At 51.9% G+C, this 12,890-nt stretch overlaps 1 long non-coding RNA gene across 1 annotated transcript; it reads right to left on the bottom strand.

Annotated features, from left to right (window-relative positions):
• Window positions 1–4,397: 4,397 nt before the first annotated feature.
• Window positions 4,398–8,896, bottom strand: LOC144371781 (uncharacterized). Its single transcript, XR_013431893.1, has 2 exons — window positions 8,490–8,896; window positions 4,398–5,491 (listed from the first exon to the last, which is right to left on the bottom strand). It is a non-coding gene; the product is annotated as an uncharacterized LOC144371781 (long non-coding RNA).
• Window positions 8,897–12,890: the final 3,994 nt, after the last annotated feature.

Raw genomic sequence — 12,890 nt, 5'->3', positions numbered from 1 at the left:
GTTAAGAGGGCTGGGTTGGGGTAGGGGGGAGCATGCAAGGCTAGAGGGCATGGGATGGAAGGGAGAGGATTGGGTAGGGCAAGGTCGGCACTAGGCCTTCAGGGGGCAGAGGCCAGCCAATTCCACTCCTCTGCCCCAGGTGAGTAGAACCTCAGAGAGGGACCTGGACCAAAGGAGGGCACTGTGAGGGGATACCTTGTGTCCGGAATGGGGGGGGGTCAGTGGGGAGCCAGGACCCATTCTTGGAGCCCAGGCTAGGGAGAAGTGGTGGGAGGGGAGAGTCCGGGCAATGCCAGGATACCACAGTACTGTTGTCGGGACAAATGAGGCAAAGCACCGAACATAGCAGGAAACAGTTTTATTTGGCTGCAGCCAGGTTCAGAGGGCACAGATTTTGCTGTGATCAATCAATCCCCTGAACCCCAATTTCAGGCAGTCAGAATTTTATACCCAGCATGTAAGGGGAGGGCCTCAGAAGTTCGCAGTCTGCAGAAGTTCACATAAAAGCAGCTTTTTCTTTCACTGATTTGGGCAAGTTAACTCTTCAAGGACAACACCTGAGTAGGGAGAGCTTTTTCCCATTTTTCCTCTCCCTGCCAGTTGTTACCATGGAGCCTAGTTGGTAACTTATCTTAAAAATGTAGACATCTCGGGATGGTGATGTGGCTCAAGCGGTAGCACGCTAACCTGGCATGTGCGGGGCACTGGGTTCGATCCTCAGCACCACATACAAATAAAATAAAGATGTTGTGTCCACCAAAAACTAAAAAATAAATATTAAAAATTCTCTCTCTCTCTCTCTCTCTCTCTCAAAAAAAAAAAAATGTAGACATCTCTGTGAAGCCCAGCTCAAGGCCAGAGGCCTTGTTTTCACGTTTCTAGAAACTACTATACTGGATATGTTTGTGAAAAACTAATAAAGGTGTGGCCAGCACCTGGAGTGCTGGTATCTTCTCAGCCAGTGGCCAAGTAAAACAGGGCGACAGGAAAAGAGGAATTTATCTACATTTGCTGACAGTCCTAAAATCAGCCATGGTGAAGATTTCTGGAGAAGCCCAGTTAAGACTTTTCTATGGAGAAAGGGGGTGCCACTTCAGTACAAGAAGAACAAAGGGGAGGCACAGGAGGGGGCCCGATAAAGGGGTTTGATCAAGGGAAAGGGACAGGGTCCTGGAGAAGGGCAGCCTCAAGCAAGGAGCCAGGCCCAGGAATGGACAGCAAAGTGTGTTGGCCCTGGCAGAGGTCCCATGAAAACAGACAGGGCTAGGAAGGGGAGGGAGGGGAGAATGGGGAGCGGGTAGTGCAAGGAGAGTAGAACTCAAGGCCCAGGTCCAATGATGGGTTTCAGGTTTGAGGAGCAGATCCCAGGCTGAGGGAGGCCAAAGGTCCAGTAAAAGGGGAAAGGCTACATTTTCCCAAAGAGAGCCCACAGGGCCAAAAGTCCAGGTCCAGTCCTCTGGCCCAGGTAGGCATCCTAGTAAAGGGATCAAGAAAAGGGGCACAGCAGGGACAGAGACAGAGGTCCCAAGGAAGGCACAGCAAGAAGTGCCAGAGGTCGCCTGTTGGTGGGTTTGGGGCCAGGACTCCAGCAAGGATACCATGCTAGGGACCTAGAGGTGGGCCACATCCTAAAAGAGCAGGGAAGGGCCAGGCTGGGCAGGCAAGCAGGTAACACTAGGGTTCTGCCTTGCAGGGATGTCCCGACTGGCAGGACACATCAACGTGGGCAGCGAACCTAGATGGGGAGGAATGAAGGGACAAGAGACACGAAGGGTGACAGCAAGACAAAAGTTCTGATCAAGCTGCAAACTTTTATTGTTCACACAGGGGTATTTATGGGCTGGGGATGGGGGGAGCTCTCTTATCGGCAGTTGCTAGAAGTCTTCACAAGGTGAGATAGCGCAGGATGTTTCAGGAAGACAGATGGCCGCAGGATGTCTCAGGGAGATGGATGGCTGCAGGGTGTCTCCCAGGCGAGATGTCTCCTAGGGGGCTGTTTCTTGTAACTGTCAGGCTATTCTTTGAAGGAGAACTCCCTTTTGGTCCCTGGCACAGGGAAGCCAAGGGGAGCAGGGAAGTGGCCCAAGCAAGGGGCCTGCAGTCCAAACCCAGGGACACATGGAGCAAGAAGGACCATCATAGGCTCAAGTGAGGAGATAGGTCAGGGAATGGAGAGACAAGGGCCAGGGCTTCGGCAGGAGGCTTAGGACACTGGAAATGGTTGAGCCGGGAAGGCAGGGGATCCGGCAGTGAGGAGGCAGGCTCCAGGCCCAGGGCCACTGCCAGGTCTCAGGGTTCCAGATGCAGGACCAAGGGCCCAGGGAGAGCAAAGGGCCCAGGCGAGGTGCAGGGTTTTCTTTCCCGTGAGGTGCCCTGCCCAGATGAGAATCAAGGGCCAGAGATTGGGCCAAGGGGGGCTGGCAAGGGATGGGGGCCAGGAGAAGGGCAATGGGAGGTCATGGCACGGGGTCTTGGTGGGTGCAGAGAGGGGCAAGAGCCAGGACCCAAGCCAGGATCCCAGGCAAGGGACCAATCCCACCAACAGAGCATTAGAAACCCAAGAAGCAGGAGGCCAGCACTCCAGGGGAAAGCATGAGTGGAAGGAGAGGAAGGGTTGGTGCTAGGATATGGAGACACAGGGCAGTGCAATGGGCACCTGTCACGACCCCCTTGCCCGCAAGGAAGACGCGACTCAGGAATCTTCTTTCAGCAGTTTATTCAGGCCCTTGATATTCTTCTAATGATTCTTCTACTACCCGGAATAATAATTGGATGCCCCTCCCAGCCTTAATAAAGCACCTCGAACCCCAATGCAAAGCTGCCACGTGTACCCTTCTCACAGGGTGCTAGAAAATGACACGCCAACTTTCTCTGATAAGGAGCTGGGAACATGCCAACTCTCTTTGATATGGAGTTGTCCTTCACAGACCACAACGGAGCCAGCGCCATCATGTAATGGCGACCACAGTCCGCAGGAACGGCTCACCACAGCTCCCCATTTTTGTTTCACTAAGACAATACAGGCGAGAGTAGAGGTCCTATCCCACTGTGCAAAAGTGGCTGCATAGTATGGGCCAGCCCCAGGGGGCGCCTTCCCCAGACCTGACACCATATCAGCCGACGCCTTTTTTCGTGGGGCGGGGCGGAGACACGTCAAACCCGCATGCAATAGGACATGCTCCCCTTGAGGTCCCTCTTCTCAATGGATCACTCAAGTGCAGTGCCTTGCCTCGCATCCTGTATCGTGACGATGGTGAGTAAGAGGGAATACCTGAGGTTGAACTGTGGCCATGCAGAGGTACAACTACAAACAAGTTGGCAGCACCCTGAAAGAAAGGCACGGACTTTAAAGCAATAGATAAAGACCAGTGTGGAAACCCTTCTGCGTGCAATGGCAACAAGACCCGCAGAGTGCAAGGGCTTTCCAGCACTAAGAGAAAGACAAAAGAAGGACATGTCGTACCCAGTGCAATGTTATAATAACTTGGGGTGCAACGACCATGTCAAAGGCACTAGTGTAGAAACCCATCTGCGTGCAATGGTAGCAAGACCGGCAGAGTGCAAGGGCTTTCTGACACTAAGAGAATAACGAGGAAAGACATGTCAATCCCAGTGCAATGTTATAATAACTTGGGGTGCAATGACCATGTCAAAAGTTTAGTGCTTAAGATGCGCAAGCCAGACCTGTGGCGAGTTGCCAGTTTCTAAAGCAGCAAGAGCTTGTATGATCATAGCCTTATCTTGAGCACTACGAGCCTTAAGGCGACAGAGAAACCACAAACAGAGGAACATACCAAAGCAACACAGTGCACCAAAAATGCCTACTCCCACCCACTCTTTAAAAAAGGAAAAAGCAGAAGATATCCAATTGGTGAATTGACCCAGAGTCACGGGATCGACACGGGTACTATTCAAGACAGCTATCTGGGTTAGTTGAGACTGGATCATGTCTTCCGCTTCCATGGACCAATTTCCGGCCAGATATCCACCAATGATGTGGGAAGCATTCCTGGAATCATTAAATCTGACAGAGGTTATACATAAATGTGCACGTTGGTCAATGCAGCCTAAAAGTACTAGGTCAGCCAATTCTTCTACCTGAGCTTGAAGAAAATCTATTCTTTGGTTGGTAGCTAAAATCCCCGACAAAATATGTTGATTAATCGCATTTTGCGATTCAAGTATAGTGGACGTTTGTTGAACAACTTGATTAATAGTGGCAGCAGTTTGTACTTGACTGGCCATGGCTACTCCGGCCGTAACTGCTGCAGCAGCAGATGCCACCACGGCCGTCACTATAGCTGCCGTGATTCCAAAATCTCTGCGGACTCTAAGTAGTTCTACAATAGGAAATTTATCTGGATCCGTAGTGACTGGGATTGGGACAAAAGTTGGAATTTTCATAATTACTGCTACAGTCCAAGAACCATTCCAACACTCAGATAAGAAACAGGTAATAATAGAACAATCCAGCATCCCCAATGAGGTGTGATTAGCTAAAAGGAACAGGAACGGGGATTGGATACAGACCATTGCAGGAGGCAATGTGGCATAATGTAACAGAGAGTTGAACGAAACAGATGTAAGCCTATTACCTCGTTCACTCTCCTTAGTAGTGCCAGAAACATTAGCCAGCCAACTTTTGGCTCCTAGTAATTGAGCCAATGCGGAAATATCGGCTGAAGCCCCCTTCTCATTGGAAATGAGCCATTGAAACCAGGACCAACCTGTTCCTGTAGAGGAGTTGGCATTGTTGTTAAAGTTATAAACATATCTCTTCAGAGGGGGGGAAAAGGAGAAACCTTTAGCAACTTGATGTTTCTCCCAAGAATGATCCTGACAAGGCGTAAATGTCGGGGGAAAACCAAAATTAGGGGTACAGTAAGGAGAGGCCTTGAAATGAGTGGCATAGCAAGTACTATTAGAAGAAGGAGGCATTGGGATCAATACCTCGGAGATAATAGCTAAAGTAGTTATGTTTAAAACAGAGCTAGTTGCGGGGGTCCCTGAGCCTGATTGCTTCCCTGAAACTACTTGGCTCAATACAGCACTGAGAATACTCCCTGAGACTCGACTGGACCGCAATGGGTCCTCCCAGTTAGTCAAATTTTTGGTCTTAAGGCTAATACAATTAGTGTTCCCAAGGCTGAAACAAAAAACTCCTGTGAGATTAACTTGAGACTGATTAAAAATATTTTCCATGTCCCCTCTAGGAGAGGTACAAGGAGCAGACATCTCACATGAGGTAGAAAAAAGAGTGGGGAGGACACTAGAATTACTATGAACTGGCATTGGCATTGGCCATGCCCGTGCCACTGCCCACCATTGCATTGGTGCCATCTGTACCGTTGGCACCAGCATCAGAGCCAGAGCACTCATCAGAATGAAGCTCCTCATCATGGGACTGTTGTGGCACCTCCTGCTGCTGGTTAGTAGATCTCGAGACTCTTCTTGTCAGGCGTTCAGGGATCCACAGCGGCTCCGTGCGATCCTGGGGAAAAACACATACAGATCCTTGTGCCCATGTCAGCACGGGGTCAGGGCCGTTCCATTGGCCCGTAAGAACATCCTTCCACTTAACATAGCCAGTCACAGAGGGCTGAGGGGACACATGTCTATCGGCCGCAGAGCGGCCATGAATATCCAAATTCAAAAAATTAATGGTAAAAAGAGCTAAGGACAGGCATTCTTTAGGAGTGTGGTCAACTCCTATTCCCCCTTTTTGTTTTTCTAAGGTTCCTTTTAAGGTGCGGTGGGCACGTTCAACAATGCCTTGCCCTTGAGGATTGTAAGGCAACCCATGAGCAAGTTGTACTCCCATAGTAGAACAAAAAGATGTAAACTGTCTGCCAGTATAAGCAGGTCCATTATCAGTCTTAAGGGATGCAGGTGCACCCCATGCTGCCCATGCCTCTAAGCAATGAGTAATAACATTACGTGCCTTTTCTCCCGATAAAGCAGAAGCATGAATAATTCCAGAGTATGTGTCAATAGAAACATGTACATATTTGAGGTTACCAAAGTCAGGCACGTGAGTTACGTCCATTTGCCAGACGACCAATGGCTTCAATCCTCGTGGGTTTACACCATAAGTAGGAGGATGAAGAAATGTGACACAATGGGGACATTGTAATACTATCTGACGAGCATCTGCTCTGGAGATGGAAAAACGTCTGCGCAGTGTCATAGCATTGACATGAAAGTTGTGGTGAAACAATTTAGCTTCTTCTAAGGAGGAGGCCAAGCATACCAACTGGCTTCTAGTTGCCGAGTCAGCACAGGCATTACCCTGTGATAACGGGCCAGGAAGAGAGGTGTGAGCCCGAATGTGCAGTGGATAGAAGGGGGCAGTACGGCTACGGATAAGCTGTTGAAGCTGATTAAAGTAAGCAGACACAGCATGGGTGTCACTAATAGCTCCTACAGCCTCCAGAATTTTGAGCGCCTGCACCACATAGATGGAGTCCGAAATGAGATTGAAAGGAAAAGAACACTGTTTAAAAACTTCAATGACAATTTGCAGTTCTACCCATTGTGGATTTCCAGGAGCAAATTGATGCTGGACAGGGGGAGAGTCATTAATCACATAAGCTCCCATTCCAGACTTAGAGCCATCAGTAAAAATATTAACAGCCCCTGGAATTGGAGTGGGTGAAGTTACTCTAGGGAAAATGATAGGATGCTCTTTAACAAAATGGAGTAATGGATGAGAAGGGTAATGATTATCAATATCCCCTTGAAACGAGCAACATAGAATAGCCCAGTTGTCTAGAGTAGCACACAAAACATTAAGTTGAACTTTAGAATAGGGTATGATAAGAGAAGAAGGTGCTTGTCCAAAAAATTGAATGCTCTGTTGAATCCCTCTAAGTGCTAACGCTGCAACAGCATCAGGATAGTATTCTAAAGATTTTCCTGGGGATACATGTGGGTGGATCCATAGTAAAGGCCCATCTTGCCACAGTACTCCAGTAGGCTGCCGCATAGTGGCAAGCACACATAACTGGAAAGGTTTATCACTCTGGAGCCTGCATAGAGTGGCATGTTGTATAGCTTCTTCTACTTTTATAAGGGCCGCTCTGGCCTCTTTAGTGAGGGTACGAGGGGAAGTAAGATCTGGATCACCCTTAAGAATAGCATACAAAGGCTGGAGCACGATATTAGGAATATGTAAATAACCTCTTATCCAATTAATATCTCCCAACAGTTTTTGAAAGTCATTTAAAGTTTGGAGATCTTGAGTTCTTATAGTAACTTTTTGTGGTTTTAATATGTCATATTTAATCGTCGCTTCCAAATACTGAATAGAATCCCCTGTTTGAACCTTTTCAGGTGTAATATGTAATCCATACTGAGCTAACAACTTCACCAAGTCTTTATAGGCCTCATAAACTGACTGTTGTAATTTGGCTGTCAATAATACATCATCCATATAATGAATAATCTTAATGGAAGGATATTGTTGTCTGAGAGGTGCGAGTGCCTTCCCTACATACATCTGGCAAATCGTAGGACTGTTAGACATTCCCTGTGGTAAAACAACCCACTCAAACCTTTGATCTGGTTCCTCGTGATTACACGAGGGAAGGGTGAAGGCAAAACGCTGTGAGTATTTAGGATGCAAAGGAATAGAAAAGAAACAGTCTTTAATGTCAATAGCAATGATATGCCAGCCCTGAGGAACAGAGGAAAGCAGCGGCAGCCTGAAACACCCCCGCCATACGGAGGCGGATCGGGAGGCTGTCTGTTCTTGAGCCCTTGCTTATCTCTGTTCCCTGTACCTAAACTCCCTAGCTGCCGGGACAGCGTTCTTATCTCCTCCTCCTCAGCGTCTTCTGCCTCTGACCCACTTTCACATGGGGGCGTGCGCAGCACACTGAGATCTGGATACAGTCTCCTCCCGTTCTCCACGCCCCGCACACTCCCCTCTTCCTGAGACACTTCACTCTCTGTTGTTTCTGATTTTTCCTCATGCAATTGTTCTAAAACCTCCTGCCCTTTAACAAGCGCTTCTTGGCATCGGCCATCCATAAGACAACTACGGACCATCTTCCAGAGGGGTATCACCCCGCCCTCTAGCATGCCCTGCTCACGAGCAAAGTCAAGGTCTTTGCCTAATTTATCCCAGCTGGGTGTAGTGAGGCTGCCTGAAAATGCAAACCACGGTGCAGCGACATCTACTCTCTGTAAAAATTTTTCCAAGGTGCGATGCTTCACCTCCAGTCCCTTGGAACGTAAAAGGCCATCGAGGGCCAGAAGGAGTGGACTTGAAGTCACAGCTTCCATAACACAACACAAGAAAACACAGAAATCGAAAGTGAAAGTACACAAAACAAAACGAACATACACAGGAAACAAAAACGAAAATACAGAGTGCAATTGCTATGAGATGTAACGCCCTCTCTTTTTACAGAGGAGCAGGTACCTTTTAATGCTCCCTCTTTATGTATAGAGGAGCCTCCGCTTTTTAACAGCGGGTCCCACCTTACCTGGGACTTACCGGCGCGCCTCCCTGACTGCTGAAAGTTCTGGTTCCTGGGTGTTTCTTTGTTTCTTTTCTCCCGGGTCTCGGCACCACTTGTCACGACCCCCTTGCCCGCAAGGAAGACGCGACTCAGGAATCTTCTTTCAGCAGTTTATTCAGGCCCTTGATATTCTTCTAATGATTCTTCTACTACCCGGAATAATAATTGGATGCCCCTCCCAGCCTTAATAAAGCACCTCGAACCCCAATGCAAAGCTGCCACGTGTACCCTTCTCACAGGGTGCTAGAAAATGACACGCCAACTTTCTCTGATAAGGAGCTGGGAACATGCCAACTCTCTTTGATATGGAGTTGTCCTTCACAGACCACAACGGAGCCAGCGCCATCATGTAATGGCGACCACAGTCCGCAGGAACGGCTCACCACAGGCACCCAGTAGAGTGTACTAACGGGACTAGGCAAAGGGCCCCCAGGTCATACCCTCACAATGCCATGAACATGAGGAACGTGGTTCAGAGCTCAGAAAAGCAGCCAGGCCCTGAAACTGGAGCATGAAACGTAAGGGTTAGGGAGGGCTGGGTTGGGGTAGGGGCAACATGCAAGGCTAGATGGTAGGGGAAGGAAGGGAGAAGATTGTGCAGGGAAAGGTCAGCGGAAGGCCCAAGTCCACTGCCAGGTGTCAATGTTTGGAAGGTGAAGGGTGCCCAAGCGAGGGGCAGGGCTGGGTTACCCATAGGGAGTCTTCAGGGGGCAGAGGTCAGCCAATTCCACTCCTCTGCCCAGGGTGATTAGAACTTTACAGAAAGACTGGGACCAAAGGAGGGCTAATGAGGGCACTGTGAGGGGATACCTTGTGTTCGGAATTGGGGGCGAGGGTCGGTGGGGAGCCAGGACCCTTTCAAGGATCCCAGGCTAGGGAGAAACAGAGGGAGGTGAGGGTCTGGGCAGTGCCAGGATACCACAGTACAAGGGGAACAGAGGGGAGGCACAGGAGGGGGCTGGAAAAATGAGCCTGAAATCACGGGACAGGGACAGGGTCCTTGAGAAGGGTGGCCAGGGGTTCAAGCAAGGAACGAGGCCAAGGAATGGAGAGCCAACTGGCAGGGCCTTAGCCTGTGTCTCATGAAAACTAACAGGGCTGGGAGGGGAGGGAGAATAGTAAAGGGAGCGGGTGGTGCAGGGAGAAGGGGATTCAAAGACCAGGTCCACTGCTGGGTGTCAGGGTTGGGGAGCAGGGCCTGGGCTGAGGGAGGCCAAAGGACCCAGGCAAGGGGCAGGGCAACATTTTCCCAAAGGGAACCCACATGGCCAAAATGCCAGGTCAAGTCCCCTGGCCCTTGTATGCATCCTAGTAAAGTGATCAGGGAAAGGGGCAAGGCAGGGACAGGGACAACAGTAGGTCCAAAGAGGGCACAGCGGAAAGGGCAAGAGGACGGGTGTTGTTGGGGTAGGGGCAAGGACCCCAACAAGGAGACCAGGCTAGGGACCTAGATGAGGACCCATGCCAGGGCAGAGCAGGGATGGGCGGAGCTGGACAGGCAGGCAGCACTAGGGTTCTGCAGGGAAGGGAAGCCAAGGGAAGCAAGGAATCCGCTCAAGTGAGGGTGCAAAGTCAAAGCCCATGGACGCAAGAAGCAAGAAGAGACACTGGAGGCTCCAAGAGGAGCCAGGCAGGGAATGGAGAGCCGAGGGCCAAGGCTGTGGCAGGGGTCTTAGGACAGTAGACAGGGCCAGGGAGGGAAGGCAGGGGATCCGAGAGGCGACAGGCAGGCGCCAGGCCCAGGGCCACTGCCAGGTGTCAGGGTTCCGTGTTCAGGACCAAGAGCCAAAGAAGAGCAAGGGGCTCAGGTGAGGGGCAGGGCTCTGTTTCCCATAAGGTGCTGTGGCCCAGATGAGAAACCAGGGCCAGGGAAGGGGCAAAGGGGGCCTGGCAAGGGATGGGGCCCAGGAAGAGGGCAAAGAGAGGGCACAGTGCGGGGTCGTGGTGGATGCAGAGAGGGGCAAGAGCCAGGACCGAAGCAAGGAGCCCAGGTAAGGGTCCCACCTGACTGACAAAAATGAGGGACTCAATGAGCAGGCTGCTCCCGGGTGCACCCAGGTAAAGCACAAGTAGATGGGGAGAAAGGGGCGTCATGAGAAGGAGGAGTCAGCTGGAAGCACAGAGCGAACCAAGTGGAGCACGCGAGGGGCCCAAAAATGGAAAGTCATCAGGCAAAGCCACAGGATGCCACGTGACTTGGAACACTGGAACACGGTCAGGGGCTCAGGCAAAGGGTCAGGGTCAGGGAGCGCTGGGTTGGGGTTGCGGCAGCATGGAAGGCCAGAGGGCAGGGGAGGGAAGAGAGGAAATGGTGCAGGGCATGGCCAGCGCAAAGCACACTTCCACTGCCAGGTATCAGGTTTCTGGCAGTGAGGGGGACCCAGGCGAGGGGCAGGGCTGTTTCTGTAGGGAGATTCCAGGACATAGAGGCCAGTCAATTCCACTCCTCTGCCGCAGGTGAGTAGATCCTAAGAGAGGAACCAGAACCAAAGGAGGACCAAAGGAGGGGACTGTGAGGAAATACCTTTCTTCTGGACGTGGGGGGTGTTGGTGGGGAGCAAGGACACAATCAAGGAGTCCAGTCTAGGGAGAAGGTGTGGGAGGGGAGGGTCCAGGCAGAGCCAGGATACTACAGCACAAGGAAAACAAAGGGGAGGCATATCAGCACCCCAGTAAGGGGCCTGAAATCAAGGGACATGAGCAGGGTCCTCAAGCAGGGTGGCCAGGAGCTCAAGCAAGGAGCCAGGCCCAGGAACAGAGAACCAAGTGCAAGGGCCTGGGCCAGGGGCACATAAAAACATACAGGGCTGGTGAAGAGAAGGAGGCAAGGGAGGGAGCTGGTGGTGCAAAGGAGGGAGGTTCAAGGCCCAGGCCCACTGCAGAGTGTCAGTGGCCAGGAGCAGGGCCTGGGCTGAGGGAGGCCAAATGGCCTATATAAGGGGCAGGGCTACATTTTAAAAAAGGGAGCCCACAGGGCCAAGAGGCCAGGTCCAGTCCCCTGGCCCTGGTGAGCATCCTGGGAAAGGGATTAGGAAAAGGGGCACAGCGGGCACAGGGACGACAGGAGGACCCAAAATGGCACAGCATGAAGGGCCAGAGGACTGGGGAGGGTGGGGTCGGCCCCAGGACCCAAGGAAGGAACCCAGGTTAGGGACCTAGAAAAGGGTCCATGCCAGGGAAGACCAGGGAAGGGCAGGGCCATGAAGACAGGGCTGCACTAGGGTACTTCAGTACAGGGAAGCCAAGGGGAGCATAGCAAGAGGCCCCAGTGAGGGTCCCGCAGACAAAGCCCAGGGATGCAATGAGCAAGAAAGGCCAACAGAGGCTCAAGCAAGGAGCCCGGCCAGTGAACAGAGAGCTAAGGGCCAGAGCTGGGGCAGGGGGCTCAGGAAAGTGGACAGGGCTGGGGAGGGAAGGCAAGGGATCCAGCAGGGGGAGGCAGGCTACAAGCCCAGGGCCACTGCCAGGAGTCAGGATTCTGGGGGCAGGACCAAGGGCCCAGGGAGAGCAAAGTGCCCAAGCCAGAAGCAGGGCTGTTTTTCATAAGGCACTCTGGCCCAGATGAGAATTAAGGGCCAGGGACCATGACAAGGGGGCTTGGCAAAGGACAGGGTCCAGAAGGAGTGTGATGGAAGGGCACGGTGGGGGGTCACGGTGGGTGCAGAGAGGCGCAAGAGCCAGGACCCACCAAAGAGCCAAGGTAAGGGACTAACCCCACCAAAAGATATTAGGAACCCAATGAGCAGGAGGCCCCCGCTCCAGGAAAAAGCACTAGGGGAAGAGGAGGAAGTGGAGGCGCTAGGATGAGAAAGAGAGAGGGTAGCACAAAGGGCACAGAGGGAAGCAGGCTAGGGGGCCAAAGCAAGGGGACCCCAGGTCAGACCCAACACAAAGAGATACCACTCAAAGTAACAAGACACAAGGAATGCAGTAATGGGCTCAGGCCAGCAGCCAGGCCTGGGGATTATGGGGTGAAGGGTCAGAGTGTGGGAGGGCTGGGTTGGCATCAAGGCAGCTTGCAAGACTAGAGGGCAGGGGAGGGAAGACAGAGGATCAGCCAGGAAGGTCATCACTAGGCCCATGTCCTCTGCCAGGTGTCAAGTTTGGGCTGCGAAGGGGGCCCCTGTGAGGGGCAGGGCTGTGTTTCCCATAGGGAGCCTTCTAGGCCCAAGTCCAGCCAACTGCACTACTATGCCCCAGGTGAGTAGATCCTCAGAGAGGACCTAGACGAAAGGAGGGGCAAAAGAGAATACTGTGAGGGGATGCCTGGTGTGTGTAGTTGTGGGGGTCAGTGGGCTGCCATGACCCATTGGAGGAGCCTAGGCTATGGAGACGCAGAAGGAGCAGAGGGTCGCGGCAGTGCCA

This window comes from Ictidomys tridecemlineatus, chromosome X (genome assembly GCF_052094955.1).
Source record: "Ictidomys tridecemlineatus isolate mIctTri1 chromosome X, mIctTri1.hap1, whole genome shotgun sequence".
In the NCBI taxonomy this organism is placed as follows: domain Eukaryota; kingdom Metazoa; phylum Chordata; class Mammalia; order Rodentia; family Sciuridae; genus Ictidomys; species Ictidomys tridecemlineatus.
This window is presented reverse-complemented; position numbering and strand designations above follow the sequence as displayed.